Below are 15,695 nucleotides of genomic sequence, written 5' to 3'. Positions count from 1 at the left end.
GTTTACACGGAACCACCAGTTGGCAGGGCTAACACTTTGTTCCTTGCTATTCCCACATGCTGAGGATTGTGGGAAGGCTGCCAAGCTTTCTGTCTCATGCAGCTCCTCGGTGTAACAGCAACAAAAAGCCTTGGGAAAAAAAAAGAAAAAGAAGAAAAATGAATAAAGGAAACAATGAAGCTAAGTCCCCGGCCTCTCCTATTAAACAGGGATAGAATGAGAGATTTTTAGTGGCACTTTTGTTCCCTTTCTTTCCCTCCTTTTTTTTCTCTTTTCTTTTTTCTTTTCTTTTCTTTCCTTCCTTCCTTTCTTTCTTTCTCTTTCATTGTCTCTCTCTCTCTCTTAATTTAAAAAGCATTTTAAATTGAGGTTGATGCTTCTGGAACTTTAAAGCACATTTAAACCACCTTGGGGTCCCACTGAAAGGCAGATTCTGACTTTGCAGGTTGGAGGTAGAACCTGAGGATTCTCACGTCTCACTGGCTCCTGGCGATGATGGTGCGGGTTGAAGGGACAGCAGAAGGAGTAACACATGACCAGATCTGGTAGAGGTGGTTGTGGTTGTCTCATATTCTAGGGCTCTAAGATGACAAGGAAACCTTTCTCTTCAACCTCCTCTGGAGACCTGAGATTGAACCATTTTTTTTATTTTTTATTTTTTTATAGTCCTAATCTCACCCGTATTGGATAAAATATTATGAGTCGGAAAATTCTGATCCTCATTCCAGTTCTGTTACTAACTAGTTGTGTGATAACAAGCTGTTTCTGAATTCTCTCTAGGTATCAGTGTGTTTCTCCATACCCCAGGGGATTGCATATTATGTGTTTGACAGTTGTCTCAGGCACTAACTTGATGACATGTCATTAGCTATGCAAGGGAAAGTTGGAATTTCTGGGGTTGTACCTGAAACCAATAACATCTGAATTTGCTTTTGGTTACTTTGTCTTTCATACCGTATAAAGTAAGTAAAACCAGGGGCGCCTGGGTGGCTCAGTGGGTTAAGCCTCTGCCTTCGGCTCAGGTCATGATCTCAGGTTCCTGGGATCAAGCCCCGCATCAGGCTCTCTGCTCAGCAGGGAGCCTGCTTCCCTTCCTCTCTCTCTCTCTTTCTGCCTGCCTCTCTGCCTACTTGTGATCTCTGTCAAATAAATAAATAAAATCTTAAAAAAAAAAAAAAGTAAAACCAGCTCCAAACAATGAATGAGGCTTTTCTACTGTGTGTTCCTGACCACATAGATATTTGAGCCTGAGTAACTGAGGGCTGACCATGACATAGACCATACCCATGTGTAGCGGGACAGGATACCTAGCAATCCTAGAAGCTAAAATGGGATCACTGGGAAGGTGGGGAGCATGTTGGTCCGAGAGAGCAAACGGCCAGGTGGTTGGGGACATCACCCAGCAGACGGGAGGAGTTGACGACCAGGACTTGTGGTTCTGGCTCCTTTGGAGGTTTGTAAGGTCAAAACAGGGCCCCTCCTAGATCAAAGAGGATAAAAGGAGGGGAGACCATGGAGAGATGGGCAGTACAGGCTTCATAATCTATAAGCTTGGTGAAAAATGAAAATGCAGAGCCCCTTTTTCAATAAGCAGGAAATAGGTACCATTGGTGTACTATAATACAAAGCTTTTTCCTTTCTTCAGTGATCTTTCTCAACTTATAGTGTTTATTTAATATAATTCTAAGTGAAGAAAAAGAAAAAATTTAAATTATTAGCATGAATTTTGCCATCTAAAAATTGCACAATGTTCATTTAAAATGCAAATATGAGAGCACTTAATTCTATGCAGAATTGCCAAAATGACACATTTCATAGCGCATACATACATACGTATTTTGTTCTCACCAGAACAGTAGAAGCACTGCACAAAAACAATGCAACTATTTTTGACTTCTTGATATGCACACATTCTACCAAAACTTTCTACCTTTCATGTACTGGTGAGTAAGGAATAACTGAGAAAAAAACAGAAAAGGAAGGAAGCAATAGGAAAGGAAAGAAAAGGAAGGGAGGGAACGGGAAGAGAAGAAAGGAAAAGAAAAGAAAAAAGACAAGACAAGACTGAATTATGGGTTGCCCTGACTTCCCCCTTTCCTTTATGTCATTATTTTTTTAGCATAAGTGAGTGACAAATGCAAGCAACTAACACAAGTAGGAAAGGACACAATAGAGCTCCTTATTTGTGTTTCTTAGAATGCCATGGCCTTTGTTTCTGTGTTGGAAGCAAATTCTGGTTTGGAGAAAAAAACATCGTTTCTTGGTACTGTTTGTGCAGCACCAAATTACTTTACCAAATTAAACACCGAATTATTATTTTTCCACCTCCAAATTACTCAGTTGTAGATACAGCATGTTTACTTTGGACTTACTCTGGATCTTTCTGAGCTTCCATGCATCGTGGATCCACCAGAATTCTGAGCCTGGTGGGGCATGATCGATGCTCTATGTGAATAGAGAAGCAAGGTATGGTAGACATGCATATGTCATACACATATTCCATTGTCCCAAGGGACTTCATATACAAAATACAAGCTCAAAGCTAAAACTGTTAAGAATCTCAAGACTCTCACAACAGAGAATTAAAGCATGTTTTACACATGAGGCAACCACACTAGCTGAATGTCCATTAAGCTGACTCTAGATATAGAAACAGAAAAAAATGAATCAAGGCATTGATTGGTCCAAATGGTCAAGAAATGAATCTTGTAGCCAGAATCACATTATAGGGAACAAATGAAATTAGGTTAACTCAAAGCTGAGTATCTGAATTCAAATGATGCTTTCCTTTCATTGTTGAAAGGGATATTGATTTTACAGATGGAGAAACTGAGATCCGGTGAGGTAGAGACTTATCAGGTTAACCAAACTCGTTAGAAACAGAATCAGCATTAAAACCTAAAATCTTTGAGAATCCTAATTCAATGTCCCTTTGAGTCCCCCATGCTAGTTCCTCCTATGATTCATCACAATGGCAGCGGACTGTACTGGTAACGTTGAAATATTTTTCATGTCCGTAAAAACAATGAGAAGGAAATAGAGAAAATACACTGTTTTACCCTACTCGAATGTTGCAAAACAAGTCTTTACTCTTTCTCTGACTTTAATGAGATGGTTTTAAAGGAAGTAATATTTTTAGATTTTATTTATTTTAGAGAGAGAGAGAATGAATGTGGGGGAGGGGGAAGGGCAAAGGGAAAGGGAGAGAGAGAATCTCAAGCAGATTCCACACTGAGCATGGAGCCTGATGAAGTGGGACTCGATCCCTCGACCCTGAGATCAGAACCTCAGCTGAAATCAAGAATGTGACCCTTAACCAACTGAGCCACCGAGGCACCCCTAAAGGAACTATTTTCTCTATAACTTCTGCAGTGCTGAGCTGGATCATAAAGGATCAGAGGCTGGCTCAGTGATTAATCATACTTAATGCTGAAGAGATGAGTAAGGCAGGGTCGCAAAGTCAAATGTAGGTGGTTACTGGCAGATTAATTTGAAATGAATGAATGGGGGCTTTAAATGGCTTTCAAGTTTAAAGTGTTGCCTGACAAATTGTACCTAATATAGCATCTCTGATTTTTCCCTGATTTTTCCCATAAAGAGGGGAAAAAATGAAAACAATTAAGTAAATACCAGAACCCCTCAGTCCACTTTTGCCAAATTCTAGAGTAGATCGCACTACTAAAATAACTACAGAGCTTCACAAAGAAAGCAGTAAACTCCTCTTTTTCCAGAAACCAAGAAAAACTGCTGGCCTAAAAAAGGGAGGCTACTGATTCAGAGCCTTTCATTGTGTACCAACTGAAATCAAGGTGCTTGCTCTGAGGGTACTGCTCTTGAGCCAATCTGAGTACTCATACTTGTTCCCTCACCCCACTGGCCCCTCCTTTTATATATCTACTTTGAGATGAAACTCCCAGAGATCAAATCAAAAGGAGTATCAACTCGGGGGACAGGAGATAAGATTAGCTGTGATTTATCATGTCCTGAGAAGTATAATTCAAAGAAGTAGACTCATGGTTATTTAAGGTAGAGACAAGAAGCACAGTGAGAGCTGAAAATTTGGCACATTTGGGGTTTTTTGTTTGTTTATTTTTTGCAATGTATTCAGTAGGTTCAGAATGTGAAAGAAATGATAGAGATTGATTTAACTCCAAACAATTTAGCAGAATAACATGTGTTTAATTCTTACTAGGTTCTGGAACTTTTTATGAGGAAGAGTGACCAAAAATGTGTTTTCCAGGTTCAAAATAAGAAAAAAGATTCTACCAATACCTAAGACAAGGCAAGAAAAACTTGCAAACCATTTCTATTGAAAATATTTCTGGCTAGAAATATCTTCATTATAGAATGGTTGGATATCAAAAAAGGGCAAATAAAGAAAAAGGAAATATTTTATGTAGTTTCCTAGAGAAGCCAGAGTAGTTTCAGATAACCCCTGGATGACCTCAGCGGAACGCACAGTAGCACATGAAAGAGATGTGGGGATTGCCAAAGAATGGAACAGTAGGCCCTGTGGTGGAAAAGGAGTTCAGTAAGATGGAAATGGGTCACAAGGACACAAGGCATACAATGGCAGAAACGAAATCTTTGTCAAAGAGGGCAAGGAACCAAAGAAATACTCGGGAAGACTGGGTTTTCTGATCTAGAGGACAAACCAGAGAAGCCCTCTATGAATGTAGATAATAAGAAAGTTATAAAGAAGATGTTAGGCGTTGAAGAATAAGAGCTGTATCATACTTACAGAATACTGACATTCCTGAAAAAGGGAGGGAAAAAAGGAATGGGTATAATAATCAATGATTTGATTGCAGAAGACACTTTGGGGAAAAAAACCGGCCCATGTCTTCAAATCAAAATGGCTCCTTACATTTCAAACAAAGTTAATTAAAAAGGAATCAGACTAGGGGCACCTGCATAGCTCAATTGGTTAAGCATCTGACTCTTAATTTCGGCTCAGATCATGATCTCAGGGTTGTGAGATGGAGCCCTGCATTGGGCTTCACACTGGGTATGGAGCCTGCTTAAAATTCTCTCTCTCCCTCTCCCCCTCCCCCACTTATGAACGTTCTCAAAAAAACAAAATAAAATAAAATAATAAAAACCCTAAAACATCTCAGCAAATTTTTGAAATAAAGAACAATCAAGAGAAAAAATTTTGCATAAATCCTGATGGAAAGATATATAGGTTATCTAAAAATAAATTCTAAACATGGCTGACTGCATAGATCTCTTCTAAAATACTTACTCTTAAGAGTAATAAGAAGACAATGAAGAATTTATCTAAATAATCTACAGAGTTTTGAGGGAAAAAGTTTTGGTTAAATAATTTAAAAGCCAATTTTTTTTCTTCCAATGGCAACAGAGTATGTAGATCCCTTTTTTTCTCTTTTTTTTTTTTACAGAAATAATACCTTAAAATGTGTATTTCAGTGAGGTTTTTAGAAATAAATTATTTAAAGGCTTAGTCTGGTTATCTGAGAAATGATTCAAAAGAGAAAAAATAAAATGAGAAAAATCACTGTGTTAAAGAATTTATTTGAGCTAGTTAAGGGTGAAGGTAAGTCTAAATAATTTTTGTAAATGTTTTGTAAATATGATAAATCCAAATGTCAAAAAATAATTATTGAAAGAATATGCATATACATAAAAAAATTTATGTATTTGATGTACATAAAAATGACATTTAAAATCTTTTTTTTTAAACTAATCATTTTTTTATTTTTTTATTTTTTATTTTTTATAAACATATATTTTTATCCCCAGGGGTACAGGTCTGTGAATCACCAGGTTTACACACTTCACAGCACTCACCAAAGCACATACCCTCCCCAATGTCCATAATCCCACCCCCTTCTCCCAAACCCCCTCCCCCCAGCAACCCTCAGTTTGTTCAAAATGTTGAAAATAGAACTGCCCTATGACCCATCAATTGCACTATTGGGTATTTACCCTAAAGATACAAACGTAGTGATCCAAAGGGGCACGTGCACCCGAATGTTTATAGCAGCAATGTCCACAATAGCCAAACTATGGAAAGAACCTAGATGTCCATCAACAGATGAATGGATCAAGAAGATGTGGTATATATACACAATGGAATACTATGCAGCCATCAAAAGAAATGAAATCTTGCCATTTGCAACAACATGGATGAAACTAGAGCATATCATGCTTAGCGAAATAAGTTAAGTGGAGAAAGACAACTATCATATGATCTCCCTGATATGAGGAAGTGGTGATGCAACATGGGGGCTTAAGTGGGTACGAGAAGAATAAATGAAAGAAGATGGGATTGGGAGGGAGACAAACCATAAGTGACTCTTAATCTCATAAAATCATTTTTTTTAAGATTTCATTTATTTTATTTGACAGACAGAGATCACAAGTAGGCAGAGAGGCAGGCAGAGAGAGAGAGAGAGGAGGAAGCAGGCTCCCTGCTGAGCAGAGAGCCCGATGCGGGACTCAATCCCAGGACCCTGAGATCATGACCTGAGCTGAAGACAGCGGCTTAACCCACTGAGCCACCCAGGCACCCCGACATTTAAAATCTTAAATAAAAACTCCAAACACTATAAAATTGAAGCATAGAAACTAAAAGTGTATTAAATTCCTTGAAGCAGTGTGTTAAATTACAGATTTTATTCTTGCTATTAATATTTAGATGGAGAATAATTTAAAAATGATTTTAAAAGAAGACTGATAAAAATTTAAAAATAATACCAACAAATCTCTACAAAGAAAAAAAAAACAAATAAACTATAATCCATTGAAAATTATTCAAAACCACCGAAGCCCAAAAAACTGAAATCATTTAATGAAGACTGCATGTCTCAGGAAATATTGCAATTATTAGAAGTAATTTAAAAAATCTTATTAGAATCTGTGAGATACAGCTAATATAGCATGTAAAGGCAAAATTGACATTAAATGTCTATTACTAGAAAGAAAAAAGTATATAAAATAATGACTTTGCTACCAATGCCAGGCAAAGGCATTACAAGAAAAGAAAGCTACAGACCATTATTTCCCATACAACCAGATGTGAAATTTCTAAAAATTTTACTGAATCAAATTCAATAATATATATAAACAATATAAAAAGGATAACAGCACATCATGACCAAGTGATATCTATCCCAGAATGCAAGGTTGCCTTAACATCTAAAAATCAATTACTGAATGTACTTGGCCATAAAAACAAACTATAAACCCATATGATTATTTCATTAACACAGAAAAAACTTTGGATAAAATACAACATTCATGTTGCATATAAACCTTCAGCCAATTAGGAATAGAAGGGAACCCCCTCAACCTGAGAAACATCATCTAAGAAAGACATACAACTAACAGGATACTTAATGGTGAAAGACTGAATGCATTTCCCCTAAGATCAGAAGTAGACAAGAACGCTTACTATTTCTAATCAGCTTTGTACTGGAGGGTATAGCCAGTGCAATTAGGCAAGAAAAATAAAGAAAAACGCAAAGTGAAACTCTTTATTCACAGATGACACGACTGTAGAAAGCCCAATGGATTCTATACGAAGCCACTAGAATAATAAGTGAATTTAGCAACCTTCCATGATGTCAAATCAATGTACAAAAATCGATCATATTTTTATATACTATCAAGTAACCATTGGGAAGTTGAAATGAGAAAAACAATGCCATTTATAATAACATCAAAAACATGAAAGTGTAAATTTAGTTTAAGAGTTGCAAGATTTATATGGTAAAAACTACAAGAGAAATATTAAAGAGGACCTAAATATGTGGAAATGTAGATTGGAAGTCTCAGTATTTTAATTTTTTTCAATTTTTCTATTTAAATTCAATTACTTAACATATAATGTATTATTGCTTTTATAAGTAGAGGTCAGTGATTCATCAGTCTTATATAATACCCAGTGCTCATTAAATTGTTCTTCTCTAAGTAGTAAATTTTTTTCCATTGTACTCTTTGCATTTTGCACAGAGGAAGATAAAGGGAAAGAGCAAAACAGAGAGAGAGAGACTGAAATTAAAAGGGGCGGAGCCACTTGCATATCCCAACCTCACTGAAGGAAGGACAATGGGGAAGGAACATTCTCCATAGCAAGAAACACCAAGCTCTGGAAACACATTCTCCTTTACAGCTAATGTTTATAAAGCATCTAAAATATGCCTATCATAGTTCTTATTTATTTATGTTTCTATTCTAATTTTTTGATGTTGAGTATTTCATGGAATCTTAATTACAGTCTCATGGGGTTCTCTGACTTTTTCAAATACCATAAGGAACAGGGACGATACCAAGAAAGAAGTATGTAAAATTCTGCTTTTGCTTTTATGACAGACTGATTAACTCCTGAAAAAGCAATTACCCTTACTTGTCATCGAGATATGTTTCTTGACAAAGCCCAATAACCATTACCCTAAAATACTACAGAAAACCAAAACAAACAAATGACATCACCACCATGACATTCAGCAACAAAATATTTATTTCCAGCACCAAGTTCTAGAATATGTAGCTGCAGTCAAGGGCTCAGATGAAGTCCGTTCGATGTCTATTACTCGTGCACAGACTGCTTGGTTGTCTTCTTTGTGTGCGTAATACGATTTGCACTCTGCTGTGATTTTTCCTCTCCTTTCATACACAGTCCTATCACTCTGCAGACCCTCAAAAAGACCTTGTTTCTTGCTCTGCTTGCGATAGAAAACGATGTGTTTGTACTTTCCGCAGTGCTGATATTGTGTGAGTAATGCCTGTATTTGATCGTCTGGGTGCTTATTAGTAGAGGCAGAACATTCAAATTTGCTTTTAAAAATTTATATGGAGTGGCTAACCCTTCATTAGAGGTGGGTGGGGAGAACAGGGAACACAGAAGACCCTGGTTTATCTCTTTACACAGTGACCTTTTTTGGAGTCTGCCCAGAATTAAATTAGATGTTGCAGCTCAGAGAGCCAGTTCTGACGTCTTTGCTCGGCTAGTGGTTAAGAGGACGCACATTTAACTCTCAATTACGAATATGGAAAAGCCACAGATCATCTCAAACGTCGTTTCGGACACTCCTTTTGATTTCTTTTTTTTTTTAAGACTTTATTTATGTATTTATTTATTTATTTATTTATTTGACAGACAAAGATCGCAAGTAGGCAGAGAGGCAGGCAGAGAGAGAAAGGGGGGAGCAGGCTCCCCGCTGAGCAGAGAGCCTGACTTGGGGCTCAATCCCAAGACCCTGAGATCATGACCTGAGCCAAAGGCAGAGGCTTAACCCACTGAGCCACCCAGGGGCCCCCTTTTGATTCCAAATACAGTTGATCCTTCTACCAAAGCACTGAACAGCTTTTATGGTCTCTTTCTTCATTTGTGGTCAGGGTACAGTGCTAACAAGGAGAAAATGGGAAGAAGGAATTAGGAGCCAAGGGAGTGGAGACAGTAGACAAACCCAGCACACACACGCACACACAGCATTTATCTGGTAGATAATCCGTTCCTGCGTGTTCTAACTGAGGCTGGAGCAAGGGCAGAACCTGGCAAAAATAGGGCTGGTCAGTACCTTTTAGTGGGAGGGCGTGTCAGGAAAGACAGGGCTAAGGGACTACTAGGTCCTAAAGTGTATACTGGAATCCAGGATTTTGCTACTTCACCCTTTTGAGGAAAGAGGAAGGAAGGGCAAAGTGGAAATCACAGGCAAAAGAACAAAAATGAACCTGGAAACCTAACTGTCACTTTAAAAGAAGAAGTGGTCTTAGTTTTTCATGTCATGTATTTTGTTCTTTTTGTCAAAATCTGATGAACAAATACATATATAAAATGGATAATTTCCTACTCACCAAATCCACAGGATGCTCGCAGAAAACCCATTTTGTTGCAGGTCCCAGGAAATGATCAATGAATTTATTTTATGCCTTATTTCCACCCCAGCTCTCTAATTGCCATATTTCTGTGTCTACACTAAGTCTACACTAAGTCTCCATCTTCACTGACCGGAATACTTGTTTTCCTAAGGAATGATGCATCAGCCATGGGGTTTATGATTTATACACATAGTCTGGTGTCTGTCTCTTGGCATCAGCCTTTGCTTCTGATGTGTGACGTCTTGGCAGAAATTTCAAAGTGAAAAGGATTGGGTTGAAAGCTTATACATGAATTCAGAAAAGTCATATCATTTGTGACTAGAGCCATCAGGTCATTCTAGAATCAAAAACTTCAGCTAGGCAGGCAAGCCCAAGAATTTGTGAAAAGCAGACACGTGCTGCATGGCACAAAGGGAACTCGAAAGAAATGAAACAAACCCCAAGGAATGGATGAAAGAGATTCATTCAGTAGGAAAAATCAAAGAGAGGAGCCACCCAGGTTTATATTCTATTTACATGTATCCTGAAATTAAGAGATAAAAGTCATAACATTTATTTTTTTTGTTGTCGGATCCCTATGAACAATTTTAGTGTTCCTATATCTCTTGCCGCAAGCAACCTCATTTACAGGTATACTGCCCAACTGCCTGCGAGAAAAGGCATGTGGGCCAAAGTTCTCCCAGTACTTGGGAGCTCTCCTAGCAGCCGGGTTACAAGGCCACAGCTGGACACCAGCTCACGTGGTCGCCTCACCCTTCGCTCTTTTTATACTACAGTGTGTTCTGACTTGTATTCCATAGTTCCCGTCAGGATCCTGAAACTGGGTTGGTTGTCTTTTTTATTTGTGTGTCTGCCTGTGGGGAGAAGAAGAAAGGAACATAAGAGTAACAGGCAGAGTTAGGGGCATTGGTATGTGTCTGTGACACGGACAGCGAAAGAGAGCAGGGTCCTTGCCCACGCGGCCCCGTGTCCAGCCTCTCCAGGCTCCGGTTCCAGGCTCTGCTCTGCCTGTTCTACCTCCTCTACATGACCAAAGCGTCACTGTCTTCTTTCGACCTCCTCCAACTGCTCTCTCTTCCTCTCTCCCAGCTACCAAGTTGCTACCCCCCAAAATGGCAGCATTCCAGAGGCAAGACGAAAACCACCCCAGTGCCTCAACACCTCTCTGATATTGTGTGGGACTGGCACCTCTCTTTTTTAATCGGTCATTTGTCACAGCCTGTATCTAATGCTTTCCCAGCTCACAAAAGTGTCACTGGAACCTGGGGCACACAATGCCAAATGCAGAATTGGACGACAGTGCGAAGGCGGTAGGGAAGCTGGCACTCTCGGGATTAAAAGGACCCTGGCAGGAAAAAAGGGAGATACTTATAGGCAAAATGAATCCTGGAGTTGGACCTCTGAAGCTCCTTCTCTCGCCTCCTGAGACCTGAGAGACGATAGGCTCGAAGGTCCAGACTTCCTCCAGGACTCCGTGGACCAGATTCACTTCCTGATTTGTACTGCATAGACGAGAGTCTACCCTCCATGTCCAGAGTGGGAATCAACACTTGTTGTTGGGGGGTGTGTGTGTGTGTGTGTGTTTTCCAGAATAGTCCCACCTTTGTGCATGTTTTCTTCGCAGTGAAGAAAGGGGCTGCAGCGGAATGACAAAATGAGGAGGAAGGCAGTCAGAGTCGGCCGGGCTCAGAATTTCGAGGGGACAAAATAATGCAACTGTCCTCGTGAATGCTTGTTGACACCAATCATTTAGAGCACAGTTTCACAAAGATTAGTTGGGATTTGTTGTAAGCCTGTCTTGGTAGTGGAGTCATTTGTGCTGCTTCCCTATGGGAACAGCTGCTATTTAGTCACTTGATTGGAGAGAATCGTGCCCTCTGTGCCCTTCCCCCACGGGCTCTGAAACTACCTCACTGGGCTACCAGAATCAGAGCCAGATCCTTCATATTTTATTCAAGCCAACTTACTGTCCAGGCAAGGTCTTTAAAACATGGCACGGCTGTAACGATGCCATTCATCTTTTGCCTAGAAATGTGACTCGGCAGGTGGGGGTGGGGGCGTGGGCACCAGTCTCGCAGTAGAGGTTCCTGTCACCGCAGATGAGGTCATTGTACCTCTGAGTGCATCCCGACCCACTTGGCGAAACTCTGCAGATGTTCAAGGCTCCCTGGCACATCTGTCTTGTCTCCACAGTGCTTTCCAGGACGCTCAGACAGAAATCGGAATGAACCAGCAACTCAGCATTTTCAGAAGGTCTCCCGTGAACTTGTCCTCATTGAAATGCCAGCACAGTGCCGGTGGGCCACAGGGAACCGTGGCGACTCCTTTGCACAAAAGAGGCCCATTGCAACGGTAAAAGGGCCTCCGGTGGGAACGTGAGTGCTCCAGACTCTGGGGGATGACTCAATTATCTAGATTTTCAAGTTGAAGATTCCCAGGTGTCAAAGGGTAACTCTTCCCAAAATAACCAAGAATGAACATGAACTTCATTTCATCTCTCCTCCCCAAAACTGAAAAATTCCAAACTTGTTACATTAGCATAAATCACGCAGAAACACTCCAGCTGTTCAGGACTTTGTGAAAGCCGAATTCAGCATCTCGCCACCACCCCCTTATTTTTACTTTGTTTTTCAGAGAGTGGTCCTAAAAGGATGTGTCTGATATCTGGTATTCTCTATCTCTCATTCCCTCTACATTCTTGCCTTTTCTTCTGCCACTCCTCATGTTAAAAAAAAAAAAAATCCAACAACAGTAATATTTGGTACAAGCAAGCTTCCCAAAACCCTTAGTAATCCCTGAGAAAATTGCATTTTCTAAAAGCATTCGGCATCCTTTGTTTCTCTCAGCCATGGGGGAAAGGGGCCCGGGTTAGTTTGAGGAGACACAGTGTGGTGAGAAGTGTATATGTTTTAAAATCAGACCCGGTTCACATCCAGCTTTGTTCCAATCGGTGACCTTGAGCAAGTTACTTACTTTTCAAAGGCTTATTTTATTCAAATTGAAAAAGAAGGGGGGAGACACATCGTCGTCAACGAAGAGGGTTGTAAAAGCGAAATAAACTAATCTGGACAACATGTAATGCATAAAATATATAATGTATTTGGCCCATAGTGGGAGGTCAACACATTCCAGCATCCCTTCTGGGAGATCACTGGCTCCAGATTCTTGGGCATATGCCCAGACAAGTCGTGAGCTATTTTTTTTTTTTTATTTCTGGTAGCTGTATTGTTCTTCAATGCGTATCTTGCTTAACAATGTGGGAAATGCCCAAGCAGGAAGTGGACCTGGGCTTGGGGTCTTCCAGCTCTGACACATCAGCCCCCCAGAGGCCGTCTCTGAGCAATTTCCATCCCTGAAAAAACTCCAGGAAACTCAGGGGCTGCAAAAAGCTGATCGGACATCACAGGTACAAACAAAAGCAGAATCGTGGGAGTGTAGGCTGGAAAGCATCTCCCCTTTCATCTAGACCAGGGACTTCTTCAGACTCTGTTGTGACCCACACTGAGAAATAGGATGACCCAGTACTCACAGACTTAGGTGCACAAGTTATGTATGTCCATACTGAAGTGAAACTTGACCACAACAACACTTCCTTTTACGACGGACGGTATCCTCCAGCATTTTTCATTCCATTTCACTTTGAGATAATGTTTGTCAGTGCCACTAAATGGACTGCATGATGGCCATTTGGAAAACGGTGATCTACACCTACAGATCTAGAGTGAAGACAAAGAAATTGAAATCTAGAACTTTTCTTTTTCTCCCTGTAAGTAGTCATCTTTCTATACGGGTCATCTTAAATAACATCCCTGCGGCTAATTTTTACTGGGTATACCTGAACATTATCCCTGAAGGGGTTCAGAATTTAAATCCACACGTTCTTGATCACAGGCTGATCCCTAGCAAAATTCACAGTGCCCAGAAGAACACACACAAGGTGCTTTCTTGAGAGTTCCCCAGGCTGTCTGTCCAGGAAACTCTGCCTTAGTCCTCAGTCTCCGACACATCACCAAGGCAAACTGTGAATAACACATTGAAATAACAGGTTTGATTTACAATAGAACATTCAGCAAAAATCCTGAAAATGACTTCACACTTTTCATTATTCCTGTAAACCCCGCACCCCTTGGTTTAATGGTTGAAATAAGATGGACTGAGTAGGGGCACCTGGGTGGCTCAGTCGGTTAAGTCTCTGCCTTCAGCTCAGGTCATGATCTCAGGGTCCTGGGATAGAGCCCTCTGCTCGGCAGGGAGCCTGCTTCCCCTCTCTCTCTCTCTGCCAGCCTCTCTGCCTACTTGTGATCTCTGTGTGTCAAATAAATAAATAAAATCTTAAAAAAAAAAAAAAAGATGAACTGAGTAAGAGAAATGCTGTTGCAGCCATTGCCAACATCATACCAGCTTCTGGTAATTTTTGACCAGTTGGCTCTACCCAGTGACCTCTCTCTGCCCCAGCTTGGTGACGTTCTCAGCTTTTTTCTGAAAGTTGCCTCGTGGTAATAATAAAATTCTTAGCCCTGGGGAATTGGGGAAACACAACGTGAAGGAGCTGTCAGAAGCAAGAAATATCACCACAACATCAGTTTAGTTTTAAAAATCCATGTGACTGCTGGATTCTACTCTGGAGAGAGCTGGAAGGTAATTATTCGTTATGTGGCTTAATATTCTTTTTGCCTGTTTTTCTTTTCTTTTCTTGGATAATGTGGTGAGCATCCTTGTCCTTGGCACTTGGGCAAGTTTTCCTAGTCAAACAGACACCTCGTGATGAGGACTGAGGGAAGAGTCTGGACTGTTGACTCACATGGATCCGGATTCAAATCCCACTTCTGACCAGCTCTCTGAACTGGGCAACGGACTTGATTTCTCTAATCTTCAGTTTCCTTATAACCAAGGCTAATGATAAAGTGGGTCTGAGCACTGGGGGGGGGGGGGACAATGATCGAGAAGCATTCAGCATCTTCAGTGTAGCCAAGAAACAGATGTTGATCTTGTCCCTTCTTCCTTTCTCACAGTGACGTGAGAAGTGTGAAATATAATCTGTTCGGACTGTATTTGTTGTTAAATGAATCAGGTTGTTAGATGTTCTCTATACAGGGTAAAAAAAAATTCTCACTAATGCAATAGAATTGACAGGCTCATCACTGGTGATAAAACGTGGATTTCAAACACATTTAATTTTTCTGGGTAATAATTATTGGGTCAAATAATCCCTAAGAATAGATATGCTTAATTATTCAGATTTAATAATTATTACCCATCAAAATTCCAGCTGTGTTTCTGGCACTTGCATTTCTTCAAGGTGATAGCGTGTCAGCTCCATCTTGACTAGTGAGGCAAGTCACCACCTTATATCTTAGCAAAATGGCGTCTCACTTGCAGAGTCATTCAGCAGCCTGCCTTGTCAAAAGATTACATAGAGAAGAAAAACTGTCCAGCTGGATTAGCTCACCCATCCACTGCGACTTTTTGAAAAGTTTCTATGAAAGTAAAATCTTTGGTTCTTATAATGTCAATCACATCGGTCTGTATTGTTCTTCTGAGAATAATAAATAATTCAGGGTCAAAGAAGATTGAAAGGAAGAAGGCTTCTTTTGGCCCTAGTTGAACACATTTTCTCTTGCCACTTCCGATGTTACAGAGACCAGAGAACATTTGCCGCAGCCTGTTCTCCTCCGTCGCTGTAGATACTGCTCAGAAATTCCTCCTCATTCTTTCTACCGTGTCTCCCTATCGACCAGAACAAGAAATAATATTTGAAAGAAGAAGCGAAAACTATTTAAGTTATTCCAAGCATATCACTTTCTTTTCTTCTTTTCTTTTCTTTTTTCCTTTAGGCTTCTCTAGATTTC

General features: G+C 40.1%; 1 long non-coding RNA gene across 1 annotated transcript in view; it reads left to right on the top strand.

The window, feature by feature from the left end:
- The window catches only part of LOC106006660, a 107,814-nt gene extending 93,710 nt beyond the window's left edge, over positions 1–14,104 (top strand). The window contains exon 3 of the long non-coding RNA XR_001180922.2: positions 12,040–14,104. This is a non-coding gene — a long non-coding RNA (uncharacterized LOC106006660). The remainder of the gene's footprint in view (positions 1–12,039) is intronic.
- The last annotated feature ends 1,591 nt before the right edge of the window (positions 14,105–15,695 follow it).

This window comes from Mustela putorius, unplaced genomic scaffold, assembly GCF_011764305.1.
Source record: "Mustela putorius furo isolate JIRA1106 unplaced genomic scaffold, ASM1176430v1.1 tig00000831_pilon_pilon_pilon, whole genome shotgun sequence".
In the NCBI taxonomy this organism is placed as follows: Eukaryota; Metazoa; Chordata; class Mammalia; order Carnivora; family Mustelidae; genus Mustela; species Mustela putorius.
Note: the sequence above shows the minus strand (reverse complement) of the source record. Positions and strands in the feature narration are given on the sequence as shown.